At 46.9% G+C, this 16,730-nt stretch overlaps 1 protein-coding gene across 2 annotated transcripts in view; it reads right to left on the minus strand.

Moving 5' to 3' along the window:
- The window catches only part of HRH1 (histamine receptor H1), a 115,815-nt gene that overhangs the window by 89,255 nt on the left and 9,830 nt on the right, over window positions 1-16,730 (minus strand). Inside the window, exon 1 of one of the 2 annotated variants that reach the window (XM_064361982.1) lies at window positions 12,279-12,324. The exons of the other annotated variant lie outside the window; for it this stretch is intronic. The gene's annotated coding sequence lies outside the window, so the exon portion shown is untranslated. Of the gene's footprint in view, window positions 1-12,278; window positions 12,325-16,730 lie in introns of those variants that run through there. 2 annotated transcript variants of the gene reach the window in all.

Here is a 16,730-nt window from a genome sequence, read left to right on the forward strand (position 1 = left end):
GGTTGAGAGAATGAGTTCCACTGAATTGGAGAAGCTATAAATTTTCTATTCCCGCAAGAACTGGAGTGACTTCTATTAATATCCAGTTATCAGAATGCACAACACTATCTATATCTATAGCCCTACGTGGCAGAGAAAAAGTAGGCGTGGGGGAGGAAATAGCTTATCTTTGTGTGCAAAATTTTTAGGAAAAAAAACACCATAAATTACCATCTCTCGAGGAGTTTCTAGCCTGGTGGTAGAAACAAGTAAACCAGGTATTCATTTTGCATCCTGATGAGTGCACAGTGCCATGGAAGCATCTAAGCAAGCCTGGGGGATAAGGATTTAAATGAAAGAAACAATACTGCCCTCAATCCACCCCTTTCTTCTTCATGCCTACCCATCACAGCTCCTTTCCCTTCTTTACACAGAATATTCCTTTGGTCCCTACCCACCTTGAGCATCTTAATTACTTCCTGTTAACCTCCCTGTCACTCTCTAAAGCTTGGCCAGCCCCGGCCGTGTGCTCTTTCTGGAGCATCCCTTTCCACCTCTGTACCTTGGCTCAGGCCAACCTCTATGCCTGGCTGTCCTCCCTCCATGTCTTTACCCATTGATCCCTTATATTTCAAAGTCCTCGTCACTCATTCATTCATTCAACAAGTATCTCCAGAGGGAAATCAGTTACAACCTATGTCCTCAAGCTGCTCACAGCCAAGGGGGTGGGGGGCGATGATGACAATAAGGACATGTATGAAAGATGTGAGTCCAGAAGTGGTGTGAGGCCAGAGAAAGATCCTAAATCCAGCTTTAGGGGTAGGGGGTGTTCAGGGAAGACTTTCTGGAAGAGCATACCTCTAACCAGAGTGCTGAAGAATTAGGTGAAAAGAGAGAGAATTAGGTGAAAAGAGGTACATATAAATACATAAGAACACATATAATCATAGCCATCGATGTGACTTATGATTGTATGTGTTCACATGTACTCATAACCTATTGTAATAACTAGTATTTATTGGATGCTACTAGGAGCAGCACTGCTGGACTAGTACATTTGATGCATTAACTTTGTAGGGGTGTGGTCTATTATCATTCCCATTTCACAGATGAGGAAGTTGAGGCACAGAGAAATTCTGGACTTGCTCCTGGTCATACAGTGACTAAGTGGCAGAGCTGGGGTTCAAACTCACTGGAGTCTCCCAGCCCATGTTTTGATCACTGTACTCTGCCATTTGAGGCTGACCAGGTCATTCTGCCACTTGCCCTTGTCCAATGTACTTATCATGACATCTTTCCAGATGGTACAACTCAGGTTTCCTTCTATTTAATGGCTGCAGGGAATGTCACTGGATTTTGAGCAGGAAAGTGAAATGGTCAGATCTGTCCCTGGGAAAGGGACCTCTAGGGACATGAGGGGCCTACCTGGAGACAGAGAAGCCTGTGTTGGGGGTGCAGAGGAGGATGAGGCCCATGTTCAGGCTGGGATGGGGAGATTCACAGTGGGAAGGAGCTCCAGAAACACGGTGCTGCAGCGGGATGCAGCAGTGACCACCTCTAGGGTGATCAGAAGGGCAAGAAGGCAGTCGGGAAGGTTGTCTCAGGATCTCTTTCCCAACTAGACCTCTTCCAGGTCTGCACATTTTAACCCCCACTAAGCACGCTCCAGCTAGCACTTCCAATTAAGAGAAAGCGAGCAGCAGCTTCAGTTCCACTAAGATGTGCAGATGTGGTGGTGCCTGTGGAATTCTTAATTCTTTGAATAATCTTTGCCTAGGAGTTTCACATCTATTTTGCAAAAACAAAACAAAACAAAAAAAACCCCCAAACAAAACAAAACCCAAGAATAACCACATATTACCCAAGAGCATTGCTTTAACTCTGCCTCCTAGTAACAGCCCATCCAGCCTCACCACACCTAGCCACCCATCCAGTCCTAGGCATGGACTCCGCAGCAGTCTCCATCTGTCTGTTTCTCTCTTTGGCCACTGCCAGTCCAAGTGGCCATCCTCTCCCATCTGGATAACAGCAATAGCCTCATTACTGGTCTCCCCAGTTACACTCTAGCATAAGTTACTCCATGTCTGTAGCCTCAGTTGTCTCATCAATAAACTGGGCACACGAATGTATCTCGTAGAGCTGTTGAGAGGACTGGGTGACATCACAAATGGAACGCCCTGGAGTGCCTTCTCAACAGATGGCAGTGCCTTTCCTCAGTCACCAGGATGGGAGGGTCAGAAAGGTCAGGGACTCTATTTCTCCCATACCCTGCTGGTCCAGATAATAGCAGGTGCTAGGGACCTCTGGATCACCCCAACCCCCTTCCCACACTCCCCCACCAAGGAGAGGAAAATTCTTCCTGCCCATTCCTCATATCTCCTGCCATTCGATGGGAGCTTCATCACCTTAATAACCCTGGCCCCTCTCCAGCTCCTCACTGGCTTCTCCCCTGGTTCCCTGCATGGTGCCCTGTTTCTGAGTGAATCTGAGAGATGAAACAGGCAACTATAACTCAGCCCTTTCTTTTGGGAGCCAGTGTGCCTGCAGGGAGCAGGCATCCTCTCCAGGAAGGACAGGGAGGGGGCACCCCCGGCACAGCCCAGCACTGCCTGTACCTGAGTGGGCAACTCAGCCCATCCTGGCCTTTAGCATTTGCAAGCCCACATGCTCCATTGTCGCTCTGATTAGTAATAACCGTGACATTTTGTTCTCCAGCTGCCTTGCCTTGCCTTTTGTTTTCATTCTCGATTGGCACAAACTCAGGCTGGGCAAAGGAGTGCTATTTATTGGCCCTTCCAACCCGTCCCCCGACAGGAGAGACCAGTGGGAGAAAACCCCATCTTGAGGTCCTGACTTGTTAATGGAGCTTTTCAAGGCTTGGTCAAAGCCGGTGCCGTGAGAATCAATCAATAAACGACTGACAAATATTTACTGAGCTCCTGATATAACAGGGAAAAAATCTTACCCTGGCCCAGTGTTTCTTATCACTTTCAAGATGCCTAGAAAGCTGTTCCATTCAAAGGTTTGTGAGCACCATGAAGTGCCAGGTGCTGTGTTATGAATGCAGACCCTACCTGAGGCCCATGTTAGGTTCATCAGGGTAGCCCCGCCACTCAAGCAGCCAGACGCCCAGGACGGAGGAAAGAAAACCAGGCTTCCCATATGAGCCTGGGATCAACAGTCACATCCACAGACTCTCCAGACCACAGGTGTGGACCGGTGGTGGAAATGCGCCTCACCTGGACCCAGGGCAAGGGGCAGCAGGATGTACTTATTAATGATGATTAGTGATTCTCTCCAGGAACAAGGAAAAGCTAGCTAGTAAATAAAAGGAACGCTCCTGAAAGAGAAAACCAAGTGAAAATTGCCTGGAAAAGTCTGAAAGAAATGAAAAAAGAAGGGAAAGCAGATGCCTTTGCTAGCTATTAAAATACAACCTATAGGAATAATCATCAAATCAGCATGGCACAGATCCCCAGTCCTCCTCCTGTGCTCTGTGACGAAGAACCACATCAAAGACTCTCTTGCTTGTCCACCGACTTCTGGTTGGGTTTGGCCACAGGCAGGGCAGGAGGAGAATGACATTGAGTGTTTATTCCCTTCTCTTGCCCCTCCAAACTAAGAGGCAGAAACAACTCTCCTCTCCCCATTGATATCCTAGGGTACTGCACTGTCCCATGTTAGTTCCCCAGACCGAAAAGTCTATACAAGGTAACAGGCCCTTTATAAAAACCCTTCTCAATCACCCAGTTAGCATGTGCCCTCTGTTTTTTGCCATGGCCCTATCTGATAGTCAGCTGTTAGAATCAGCAGACGGTTCAACAGATCAGAACAGACAGCCCAGAAAGAGACCTGCTGCCAATGACTGGGTTTCCAGGTTACATGCCCTAAGGCCAAGATAGAGAACTGTGCAAATGGTGTTCCCTAGAGTTGAGTGCGGTGATTTGGTGGCTCTGCCTCCAAAGATATATTGTAATTTAGTGCTGCTGCAGGTGATGGAGGAAAGAAAGGTGGGGAGCAAAGGAAGAAAGATTTAGTAACAGGAAGAGGAATAGGATGAGGACCACTGGTTAAGTATGTGAAAAGGAAAATTAATTTAGACTTTTATCTTTCTTCAAAATCCAAATAGGTTAGAGAGTGATAATTTAGTCTAAAATATAAACCCATTAAACTAATGACAATGAGAAACCTTGTTTTTCGAATCTGAATAATAGGAATAGGAGTAACTACCTCATAGCATTGCTATGGGGGTTAAGAGAGATGATCCAAGTTAGGACAGTGCCTGGCACTTTATTAAAAAGAGAACTGAGGCAAGATTCCAGCTGAGAAACTTGCTCAAATCTAGTTATCCTAGGGGTGGGGAAAGGGTGAATTGGCAGAAAGGGGCACAGTCCTTAGGTCATAATATGGAGATTCCACAAAAACTGATAACATGACAGAGAAGGAGAGCCTCTCCTAAAAACTGGCACAGGAATGGTCAATGGAATTGGATTGTCCCTCAATCTGTGGCCACCAGGGAACAAAAATATACAAGTATACTGTCTGCAGCAGCCGCAATTTTAGAAGTGAATGGAGACTTCAGAAGATATTAGGGTTTTATCCTGGGCTGAGTGCCCTTCATCTGGATGTCTGGTTAGGAGAACTCTCATCCAAAATTCAAGGCTGGGCTCTCCCATGACATTCAGGACAGACAGGTTCATCTCTGTTTACTTCCACCAGAGGCAGGGTGAGCCTCTGACTGGTAGTAAGTTCCTCCTTCAAAACTGGCTTTCTTCCGCACTCTCCACCTTAGCATTTATCCACTGGGGCCTCACTGGTGAGTTTCATTGAATATTCAAGGAAGAACAACACCCATCTTGTGCAATCTCTTCCAGAGAACAGAAAACTGGGATCTTGCCCACTTCATTTTGCGAGGCCAGCATAACCTTGGTACTAAAGCCTGAAAAGTAAGCATGAGAAAGGAAATCACCAGTGAATATCACTCACGAATGCATCATTTTAAAATCCTAAGAAAAAGGGTTTGTAAATATAAGCTGGCAATAATGATGCTACAAGATGACTCAAATTGGGTTTATTCCAGAAATGTAAAAGTCGACGTCATGCATCATGTTAACAGATTGAAAAAGAAAAATCATGTGACCATCTGGGCAGATGCAGAACAAGCATCTGTTAAAACTGTACTTCCATTTATGACTAAAAATAAAAGAAACACTCAGCAAACTGGGAATAGAAAGGAACTTCTTTAATCTGATAGAGAGTATCTACCAAACACCTAGAGTAAACATGATACCTCATTATCAAATGTGGACAGCTCTTCCATAGAGCTTCAAAAGACAATTTGTCCACTGTCTTTGTTTTGTTTTGATTTTTGAGACAAAGTCTCACTCTGTTGCCTACGCTGGAGAGCAGTGCTGCAATCTCAACTCACTGCAACCTCTGGCTCCCAGGTTCAAGCGATTCTCCTGCCTCAGCCTCCCAAGTAGCTCAGACTACAGGCACACACCACCATGTACAGCAAATTTTTGTATTTTTAGTAAAGATGGGGTTTCACCATGTTGGCCAGGCCGGTCGCGAACTCCTGACCTCAGGTGATCCACCCACCTCGGCCTCCCAAAGTGCTGGGATTACTGGCGTGAGTCACTGCGCCCGGCCATTTCTTCAATTCATTATTGTACTGAGGTCTTAGAAGGGTAGTAAGGCAAGAATAAAAAGGAAAGAATAAAAGGATTAGAAAGGAAGAAACGAAACTGTTATTTGTACTTCTTACAATGATATAAAGTGTTTTCAAAAGAATCTACAAATACATTTTTTTAAAATTAGTAAGAGAGTTTAACAAGATTTCTGGGAGAGAGAGATCCAAGATGGCTGATCACTAGCAGCTCGGGCTCGTAGTTCCCAGTGAAAGCACAGAGAACGAGAGGACGCCACACTTTCAGATGAATATTTGTTGCTCACGGACTAGGAGATTCCCAGCAGAGGAGCCCCACAGGTTGCCAGGGCGACTCTTGTGGCTGGCGCGGCGGTTTTGCTGGTGCCTTAGTGCGCCAGTTTTTGGTGCAGAGTCTGGAGATTCCCGGGCAGAAAAGCACCATCAATCTTAACACTGCTGTTTTGGCCGGCGCAGTGGATTGCTCAGATTTCGGCACTGGGAATCAACAAGTTGGACGTCTGCTCAGAGACCCAGTTAGAAAGTCGGTAATTACAAAGTCAACAGACGGATAAATATATAATGAAGGGAAGAAATCAGCATAAAAAGGCAGAGAATACTCAAAATCAGAATGCCTCTCCCTCTACAGGGGATCGCAGTTCCTCATCAGTAACGGAACAAGGCTTAATAGATTACGAGTGTGTTCCAATAACAGAAGCAGGCTTCAAAACGTGGGTGATAAGAAACTTCTGTGAATTAAAAGAACTTATTCTAACCCAATGCAAAGAAACTAAGAACCTTGAAAAAAGGTTTGATGAAATGTTAACGAGAATGGACAATTTAGAGAGGAATATAAGTGAATTGATGGAGCTGAAAAACACAACACAAGAACTTCGCGAAGCATGCACAAGTTTAAACAGTCGAATTGATCAAGTAGTAGAAACGATATCAGAAGTCGAGAACCAGCTCAGTGAAATGAAACAAGACAAGATTGGAGAAAAAAGGATGAAAAGGAACGAGCAAAGTCTCCAGGAAATATGGGACTATGTGAAAAGACCTAATTTATGTTTGATAGTTGTACCTGAATGTGATGAAGAGAATGAATCCAAGTTGGAAAATACTCTTCAGGATATCATTCAGGAAAACTTTCCCAACCTGGCAAGGCAGGGTAGTATTCGACTCCAGGTAATACAGAGAACACCACAAAGATATTCTTCAAGAAGACCAACCCCAAGGCACATAATTGCCAGATTTATTAGGGTTGAAATGAAGGAGAAAATACTAAGGGCAGCCAGAGAGAAAGGTCAGGTTACCCATAAAGGGAAACCTATCAGACTTACAGCAGATCTCTCAGCAGAAACCCTACAAGCCAGAAAAGAGTGGGGACCAATATTTAACATCCTTAAAGAAAAGAACTTTCAACCCAGAATTTCCTATCCAGCCAAACTAAGCTTTATAATCGAAGGAAAAATTAAATCCTTTGCGAACCAACAAGTACTTAGAGAGTTCACCACCACCAGGCCTGCTTTACAAGAGCTTCTGAAAGAAGCACTATACATATAAAGGAACAACCAATATCAGCCTTTCCAAAAATATATCAAAAAGAAAAGAACATCAACACAACGAAAATTTACACTAACTAACGGGCAAAACAGCCAGCTAGCATCAAATGCCAGTATTAAAGTTATATATATTCTAATCGGATAAAAAGCCAAAACCCATTGGTATGCTGCATCCAGACCCATCTCACATGCAATGATACACAAAGACTCAAAGAGAAGGAGGAAGATTTATCAACCAATCAGAGAGTAAAAATAAACAAATAAATAAAAACCAGCAGATGCAATTCTCGCCTCTGATAAAGTAGACTTTAAAGCAACAAAGAGCAAAAGAGGCAAAGAAGGACATTACATAATGGCAAAAGGATCAATGTAACAAGAAGAGCTAACGATTTTATAGATCAACAAGACAGAAAATTAACAAGGACATCCAGGACTTGAACTCAGACCCGGAACAAGTAAACTTAATAAACATTTATAGAACTCTCCACTTCAAATACATAAAACATACATTACCACCTCACACCTATTCCATAAGTGACTACATAATTGGAAGTAAATCACTCCTCAGTAATCGCATAGCATTTCGTAGGTTTAAATGAAATATTGGTTGGCTGCTCGTTTGTTATTTTCTTCCCTTATTCCTTCCTGTTTACATCAAGTATAATTATTGGTATAAAAGAGGTTTTCAATACCCATTACTAAACTGCATTCTAGCCTGGGCAAGAAAGCAATACTCCCATTCTCTCTCTCTCTTTCTCTTCCTTTTACCTCCTCTTCTTTATTCTTTTTCTTTCTTTCTTTCTTTCTTTCTAAAAAAAAAAACAAAAAAAAAAAAACAAGATTTCTGGATATAAGATCAATATGCAAAAGGCAAGCACATTTCTCCAACAAATAACTAACAGAGCACTAATTTATCAAAAATGTATAATAGCGTACAAATTATCAAATAATAGAAATATATCTAACAAAAGATATAAAAAAAAACCAAGGGAAAATTAAGAAACTATGCCACGAAATGTTAAAGATGTTAAAAATATCCTAAATAAGTAGAGAGATATCATGTTCATGAAAGACTAAATACTACACCTTCCACCCTCTAGAAGGCAACAGAAAGCTCAGTGTAACAGCTGGTATTTAGAAATCAGAGCAACCTGGATTTATATTCCAATTTCTGCTGCTTCTAAACTCTGTGACTTTGGACATTTTGCCAACCCCTCTGAATCTATTTATTCTCTTATAAAATATGGATAATAATTTCTTGTTAGAAGTCAATGGATAAGAGAGCACTTTGCAGAGTGCCATATAAATACAGGACATTCTTACAACTAGGATTTTTGCCCCTTGTTGGTCTAAGGGTGGGGAAAAAGTGAAATGTCCCAGACTAAGCCAACTTGCTTGCTTATGCCCATCTATATGCCATCAAGGGCATCGCTGAATGTTTACTCTGTTCATAACATTTCTTCATTTGGTCCTCACAGCAACCTGTAAAGTGGGTGCTATATTAGCCCCGTTTTACAGATGAGAAAGCTGAGACCCAGTTAAGCAATTTGTCATTCACATATTCATCCATTCTGTAGACATTCAAGAATACCTTCTATGTGCTAGGAGCTGTGAATGTCCTGGTGCATAAGACAAATGTGCTCCCTGATCTATTAGAGCCGACATTATGGCTGGAAAAACAGTCAGAAATCACACTTCAATGAACACACTGGCAGAACTCAGATTCAAACTCAGGTCCGTTGGAATCCAAGTCCGTGCTTTTAAGAACTCCTTGGGGGCAGTTTCCTCAACCTCTTTTGCTCATTCCTCTGTTGGAATGTGATAGTTTCTAACGTGCACTCTTCCGGCAGCAGCAAGTTTCAATGGCCCTCACCATTCAAGCTGCTGCACAAATTGAGAGCTGCCAGCTTTGATCCTGGCCCATGTGATCCCCCTGCATTATCACTGGAGAATTACAGCAGGGAGGATGAATGCATAAAAGAGGCAGGCATCCTGCTCCCCCCCGCCCCAACAGCATCAGCAGCATTGTTCCCGAAGAGTATGCGTCTGAGTCCTCCACAACCATTAATGGCAGAAGTGAGTCACTTATAAATAAGATACGGGAGCTTTATTATAATTACATCCCAAGATTCAGAAATGCTCAGCGTCACTGTGAAAGTGAGGGCAGCAGGTGACTGGGGCTTGAATGATCCTCTGCCAGGTACATCTTTCAGATAAAACATCTTAGATCAGGAGCAATTAGAGCTAATGCCCAGCCTGAATGCTAATGAGAATCACTTACAATTGCATGTAATTCTTTGCCATTTATACCATCTGCTTTATTCCTTCTTTTCTCCACATTTCCAACCTAACATTAATCCGGAGAAATAGATACTGGCAAACAGAACTAATGGCCATTTTGCAGATGAGGAAACCGAAGCCCATGGTCACTCGGTTCTAAGGGCCAGAGCTGAGGTTCCACCCTAAGCTTTCTGTCCCTCTAGAAAACATCTGATTGAAAACGGTCCCAATCCATGCTCCTCGGAACCAAGCCAGAGTACAAAGTTCAAGCTGCACTGTGCAGCAGCAATATCAGCCACACGAGTGACACTCATGACAATGCCCAACGCCTGCTGAGTGCCTAGCAGAGTGTCAGAAGTTTATACAGGTCCACACTAAGACTTCAAGTTTCAGGCTATTTAAAGCTTGAGACTACAGTAAGACTTCGGGGGCACACACTCTATCTAACCAGACCTGCTGTCACTTTACAGATGAGAAGACAAGAGGCCTGCAGAAGCTGGGCAATTTGCAGGTGGCAGAGCCAGGATACAGAGCTGGTACTGTTTGACCTTAATAGCAACAATAATAACAACTGACTCTTAACACTGACAGGTATTACGTGGCACCACTCAAGTGCTTTATGAACATGAACACACCGAATTCTCTTACCAACCCAGGGAGGAAGGTGCCAGGAATACCCCCATTCTAAAAATGGAGAAACTAAGGAACAGAGCCATGTAGCAACTTGACCAAGGCCACAAAACTCATAAGCGACAGTCCTGGGATTTGAACCCAGGCAGGTAAGCTTCAGAATCCCACACTCTCTATGTCTTTGCTATGTGTTTTCTCTGCTAAGGAAAAGCCAGACACTCCATTGTGAAGAGGAAAGTGCGAACACAGAATTCAGAGAGAGCTGAAGAGGAGGAGGCTCACATACAAGTCCCTCCTCCCTTGGACACTCAGCTGAGGGCTAGGAAGGACCACTCCCAGCCCAGCATTGGCCAAACTACTCTGGGGTGCAGGGTCTCTTGGCAAGCAACTCCGGCCTCCACCCAGCTCTGAAATCATGGACAGGTGGCACATGCCCATCTCCTGCCTTCACAGGATTCTCTGTCACATTTGAAAACAAAATCAATGCCAGATATCCCCTGCCCTTCTCCATAGACTCTCCCCAGGAGAAATGCCTGAATCACACTGGGGATTTACATGGGGCTGTCCGGGATTCCTGTGAACAGCAGACCTGCTACTTGGCTTCCCTCTATTCACCTCTGCTGCTGCCAGCCACAAGCACAGAAGGACCTAAGGTCCCATCGGCCACCTGAGTTTCATTCATAATCTAGAGGGAGTCAGGCAAGATGGGTGTTCAAACTCCAACTCTGCCATGGGCCAGCTGGGCAATCTTAAGCAAGCCACGTAACCTCTCTGAGCCTCAGTAGACTATCTGTTCAGTAATAGTAATTACCTTGCAAGAATGGTGTGAGTATTAAGTGAAATAATGCATAATGATGCTCTCATGTGTCCACCCTCCCTCTCTCCCAGTCCCTGCTGGTTTTTGGCTGTCTCCAAGACCCTTCCTATAAGTCCCTCAATTCCCCTCTCCTTCATGTTCCAGGGACACAGTCTGTCTGTGCTCCTGTCACAGGTTTCTGGCCCCTCAATCATAAAATGCGATCTTCAGGCACCTTCCAGCCTGGGAACCTTGCTCACAGGGACTCCCAGGCTGCCCCCTCCTGTCTGCTCCAGTCTGAGGTGGGAGCCCTCTGCTGGAGGACAGCCACTCTGCCTGGAACATCTCTGCATGACCAGCTCCCAGGCAAGCGGACATCTCGGAGGGATCAGGGAATTAGGAGGGGAGGAGTGGGATCTTCATGGAGGACTGGGGGTTAGGGGGTGGGGTAACAGAGAGGGAGAGGTGGCTTCCTTGAGGAGCTGCTGTACTCCGGCTCCTGCTCCTGGCTTCCTGGCCTCCTTCCAGAAAAACTGAGAGCAACTTCCAGAATCTGATCTCTAAAAGAGCAGCCCCGGTGCGCTTCTGTCACCAGAATCCACTCCCTGGCCATAATATCCACTCATTCTCCCAAAGCATCCTCTTTCGAGTACAATGAGGAGGAGGTGATCCGCCTCTTGCTCCACACCCCCAGGTGCCACCAAACTGCAGGAGGAGGGTGGGTGGTGGTCGGGACACTCCCCACCTCCGACTCCAGGTGACACCGAGCCTGGGGCTCACCCCAGTGTAGTCAAGTGATTTGGGTCAGGATGACTCCGATCAAAATCCTGGCTCTCTCCCTTTAACTAGCTGGTGCTCCTGGGCACAACTTTGCCTCCCCGAGCCTCAGTTTCCTCCTCTGTAACATTAGTATAACAATACCCGGTTCGTCGAGTTACAAGGAGAATTGCAACAGATAACGTATGCCCAAAGCCTGGCACAGAGAATGCTCTCAATCGATGGGCTGGCACTAGGGTTAGCAGCAAACTCAGACCATGAGGAGGCTCAAAGAAAACAAGGCTCCCTCTCTGCGCACCGGACCCCAAAGACCGACGCTCGGGGCGCGCACCCTGCCCAAGCCTGGGGAAGCTAAAGGTGTCTGCATGTCGAGTGCTGGGGCCATAATGCGGAGAGGGGAGCGGTGCCACCGAGCGAACTGCGCTCCGCCACCCTACCCAGGCCACCCGCGTCGCGAGGGTACTCAAGCGAGCCCATTTCAAGCGGCCGGCTCCGGGGGTCCCCGCTGCCCCGCAGGGATGCCCGGATCCCAGCCTTGCCAGCGCACAGCCTCGTCCCGCTGCGGCGGCCCCGCTCCCGCCCAAGCCTGCGCCCCGCTGCGACTCACCGGCGCTGGCTCCCGGGAAAGTTTGGTGGTGCGGCTGCCAGGCTGCTCGGTGTGCCTCCAGGGCGGCGGCGGGGGCGCAGGGGAGAGCTCGGGGAGGCGGGGCGCAGGAGGAGGAGCCGCGCCTAGGGGCCCACCCGCAAGCAGCGGGGAAGGCCGGGACCCGGGACCTGAGGGCCTGCAGCGCCCCCGCACCCGGCTCCACGCGCCCAGGGCCGCCCCCGCCGAGAGTGGGGACGCTAGGGGCGCGCCTCTCGCTCGGACACCCTCTCCAGGCTTTCGCCCCAGGTTTGGAGCTGCTCCCGCTGGGTACCCGAGCGCCGGATCTGCGCGGTGGATGGCTCCTTGGGTTTGGAAAGAGAGGTGGCAGAAGGGTCAGAACCTTGGTGAGACAACTCCTTCCCCACCCACGCACTTGGAGGCACACAAAACGACAGACACAGATAAATCAAGACAAACAGGCAGAGATGGAAATAGAGATGAAACGATGGTTGGCAGAGTCAATCACAGGTAGACTGAAAAAGACAAATAGTGATACCTGTGCCCTCATTCCTGCTAGGGGCGCCAAAATCGAAAAAGGCAAAGTCAGACAGAGATGGAACAAGATTGACAAATAGGGACCCTACCCCTAGAGGCTTCGTGGGGAACTAAAGAGACCCCAGGGTCTGCAACCTCACACTTCTCTTCTGTTTCTCCCTAGCCCGTCCTGATGAATGGGTCCGCATTTCAAAATAGGCTGTGTTTTAATTAGCATCCTGTGCCACCTTGGGCAGCGAGGAGAGGGGAGGGGTGGGGTTAGGGTGAGGCCCCTCCGCAGGTCCCAGGGAACTTCTGTCCCTGGCTCTGGGAGCCTGAGGATTCTTCCTGGCTGCCTTCCTTTCCAGAGCTGAGAGAGAGAGGTTGAGTTTTTTCTCCCTCCTCGGCTTCTAGAAAACTCCATTTGAACCTCTGAACAGTTATGGCTTCAGATCTTACCCCAGCACTTGCGAAGGACGACCCAAGCTCACAGGGAGGGGAGGGTGTTTGAGAAGGTGGGACGTGGTGGGTTAGGGTGTGAGGGTTAGGAGTCAGAGGGGCATTTAAATCACCTTCCAGTACGAGCAGTCGCACCAGCACTGGTTGTGGACTGGGTCTGAGGCCCAGCTTCATAAGCTGTGTATGGTAGGTGCATGGTCCCCTTTCCTGGTCTCAGGGCCCATGTCAGTAACACGGGAATTAATAAAGACAGGTGCCATTGTGCCCACGTCAGTAACACAGGGGTTAATAGACAGCTGCCATTGTGCCAGATGTTCTTCTAAATGCTACAGGTGCTTACTCATTTAATCCTCACAACAATAATAGGTCCTAGTAGGTAGGAACTATTATTATCCCTATTTTACAGATGAGAAAATGAAGGCACAGAGGTTGAGTAACTTGCACAAGGTCACACGTAGGAGAACTGAGCACCCACCCTATGCAGCCTGGCCCCAAGGTCCAAGGTTCTGTTACATTATAACTTCATCTCAGTGGGGCTGTTGGAAAGTTTCATGATGCCATTTCTGTAAGGGGCTTAGTGCTCCATAAATGGTAGCTCAGAGATCACTGATCCCATCTGCAAGGTGGGGATTAAAGGACCTTTATCTGCCCAGAGATATGGGACTCTTGCTTTGGGATAATGGTAGGCCATGTCACTGTTCTGGGCATTATGGATGTGAGAGGTCAGGGATGTCCCATTTGGTTTTCTGGCCAGCCCTCTGCACATTAGCACAACCCCACAGCCAAGACTCACCCCGGATCCACATAAGCCCTCTCCCAGGCCCTGGTGATTCTCCAGGGCCTCCATATTTTACACTTTACCAGACTAATGCACCCTTTGGAACTCAGCAGTCAGGATAGCAATTGTTATAAACTCTAAAGGAAATACATTTCCTCTCTCTACAACTGCAGGGCTTACAGGAGGTGAAGAAGTCGGGGGGGAAGGGGGCAGGGCAGAGGGAAACCTGGGAAATGGCTGTGTCCACTTTCTCTCTCTCTTTTTTTTTTTTTTGTGAGCCAGAGTCTCCGTCTGTCGCCCAGTCTGGAGTGCAGTGGTGTGATCTCGGCTCACTGCAACCTCCACCTCCTGGGTTCAAAGGATTCTTCTGCCTCAGCCTCTGGAGTAGCTGGGACTACAGGCACACGCCACCAAGCCTGGCTAATTTTTTTGTATTTTTACTAGAGACAGGGTTTCACCATGTTTGGCCAGGATGGTCTCAATCTCCTGACCTCGTGATCTGCCTGCCTCGGCCTCCCAAAGTGCTGGGATTACAGGCGTGAGCCACCGCGCCCGGCCGAGGCTGTGTCCACTTTCATCCCTCCTCTCTCCATTCTGCATTTCAGCAAAGGCTTGGTTATTTGGAATTCCTCCCCAAAGTTCCACTTCCTGGGCTAGTTTTAGGCCTGCTAAACCCATAGTGATCAGCACTTTTAGAAACAGCACGTTAGACGTGATTTCAAGCCCCTAGTAATCAGGGTGTGTGTTGTTTTGCTGTGGCATTTGGAACTGACAGATCAGGAGGTACCCCAGGCTGTATGAAGGATGGGGGAGCAGGAGGGCATAATCAACTTACTAACAACATACAGGCCACAGCAGAAAAACAACAGCTAACCCCATGCTTACTGCTTACTGTGTGTCAGGCTCAATTTAAGAGCTTTACGTAATTAAATAATACATCGATTCCTCACAATTCCATGAGGTAGGTACTATTGTCATCCCATTTTGCAGACGAGAAAACTGAGGCACAAAGAGATGAAGGAGCTTGTTCAGAGTATACAGCTAGTAAGTCTTCCCAAGATCAGACAGGTGGGAAGCAGATGAGCCAGATCTGGAGCCTAGAGCAGTCTGGATCCACAGCCCCACTCCTACTTCTGTGCTTTGTGGAAGAAACAGAAAAGGGGACAACCTCAGTCCCTGGGTAGAGACTGAAGGTAATGAGAAGAAATAAGTAGATTAAAAATACCTGCTCTGTCGCTTACTAGCTCTGTGTTTACTTTGCTGCTCTGAGCCTCAGTTTCCTCATCTGTATGTAAAATGAGAATAGTAATGTTTGTGTCACACCCAGAATTTTAGTGATGGGCTGGGCATGGTGGCTTACCCCTGTAATCCCCAAGAAGGACTGGGGAGGCCAACGTGGGAGGATCACTTGAGCCCAGGAATGTGAGATTAGCCTGGGCAACATGGGGAGACCTTGTCTCTGCAAAAAATAAATAAATTAGCTGAGCATGGGGGCACCAGACTATAGTCCCAGCTACTCAGGAGGCTTAGGTGGGAGGATTGCTTGAACCTGGGAGATCAAAGCTGCAGTGAGATATGATTGAACACTACACTTCAGCCTGGACCACAGAGCAAGACCAAAAAAAAAAAAAAAAAAAGAATATTCATGACTTTTAGAAAAATTAGCATCTTAGACAGCATTTCAAGCATTTAGACATGATTTCAAGCCCCTGGTAATCAGGGTGTGTGTTGTTTTGCGGTGGCGTTTGGAACTGCAGATCAGGAGGTATCCCAGGCTGTATGAAGGATGGGGAGCAGGACAGCATAATCAATTTACTAACAACATACAGGCCACAGCCTTTTGATTGCAGGTAACAACTCAATTATAACCAGCTTTTGTTAAAAAGTTCTTAAACGGAAATGTTTAGGAGGTAGGCCTGGATTCAGATGCTTCCAAAAGCTCAAAGGTAATTGTCATGAATCTGTCTCCCTCTGTGCTGACTCTGTTTTCTTTTCTGTCAGTTTTATTTTATACATATGTGCCAGTTTTATTAGCAGGCTGGCTCTTTCCACAGGGAGGTGGAAATGGCTAAACAACCTGAAGGCAAAGATATCACATCTTTCTAAATACTTCCAGCAAAAATCCCAGGGTCGACTCCAATTAGCTTGGCTTGGATCACATGTCCAGTCCTGAAACCATTATAGTTGTTTTGGTTGGCTAAGCCTGAGTCACATGCCTGTGTCTGAAGTCAAGGGGTAGGGTCAGCCCTTGCTAGGCCGCTGGAACTAGGAGTGGGTGAGAGACGGTTCCTTAAAAGAAAATCAAGGTGCCATTAGCAGAATAACTGGGGTCCCAGACAGGCAGGAACACAGATGCCCTCTCCCTCACAGTGCTGTTGTCAGGATTAGATAAGCTCACGCAGGCAAAGTGCTCAGCATGGTGCTTGGCTCTGGTAGATGCTCAGTAACTGAATCCTCTCCCTTCCTCCCTCCTGTAGGAAACAGGAATCGCGGCTCACCAAATCCAGCCGAACTGCTTCCTTGTTCACATGGGGAAACCAAGGAAGGCCCAGGGAGGGGAAGGGACTTGCCCAAGCTGCCTAGCTAAATAGCCACAGAACCCATGTCCCCCATCTCTGAAACAAGTTCCAGTTAAAGTCTTCGCTGATAATTTTAAATCCTCTACTAACCAAGGGAGTCATCTTTGCATTTGCACAGGGGAG

The sequence above is a fragment of the Aotus nancymaae genome, unplaced genomic scaffold, assembly GCF_030222135.1.
Source record: "Aotus nancymaae isolate 86718 unplaced genomic scaffold, 86718_ANA_hifiasm-v0.15.2.pri h1tg000046l, whole genome shotgun sequence".
In the NCBI taxonomy this organism is placed as follows: domain Eukaryota; kingdom Metazoa; phylum Chordata; class Mammalia; order Primates; family Aotidae; genus Aotus; species Aotus nancymaae.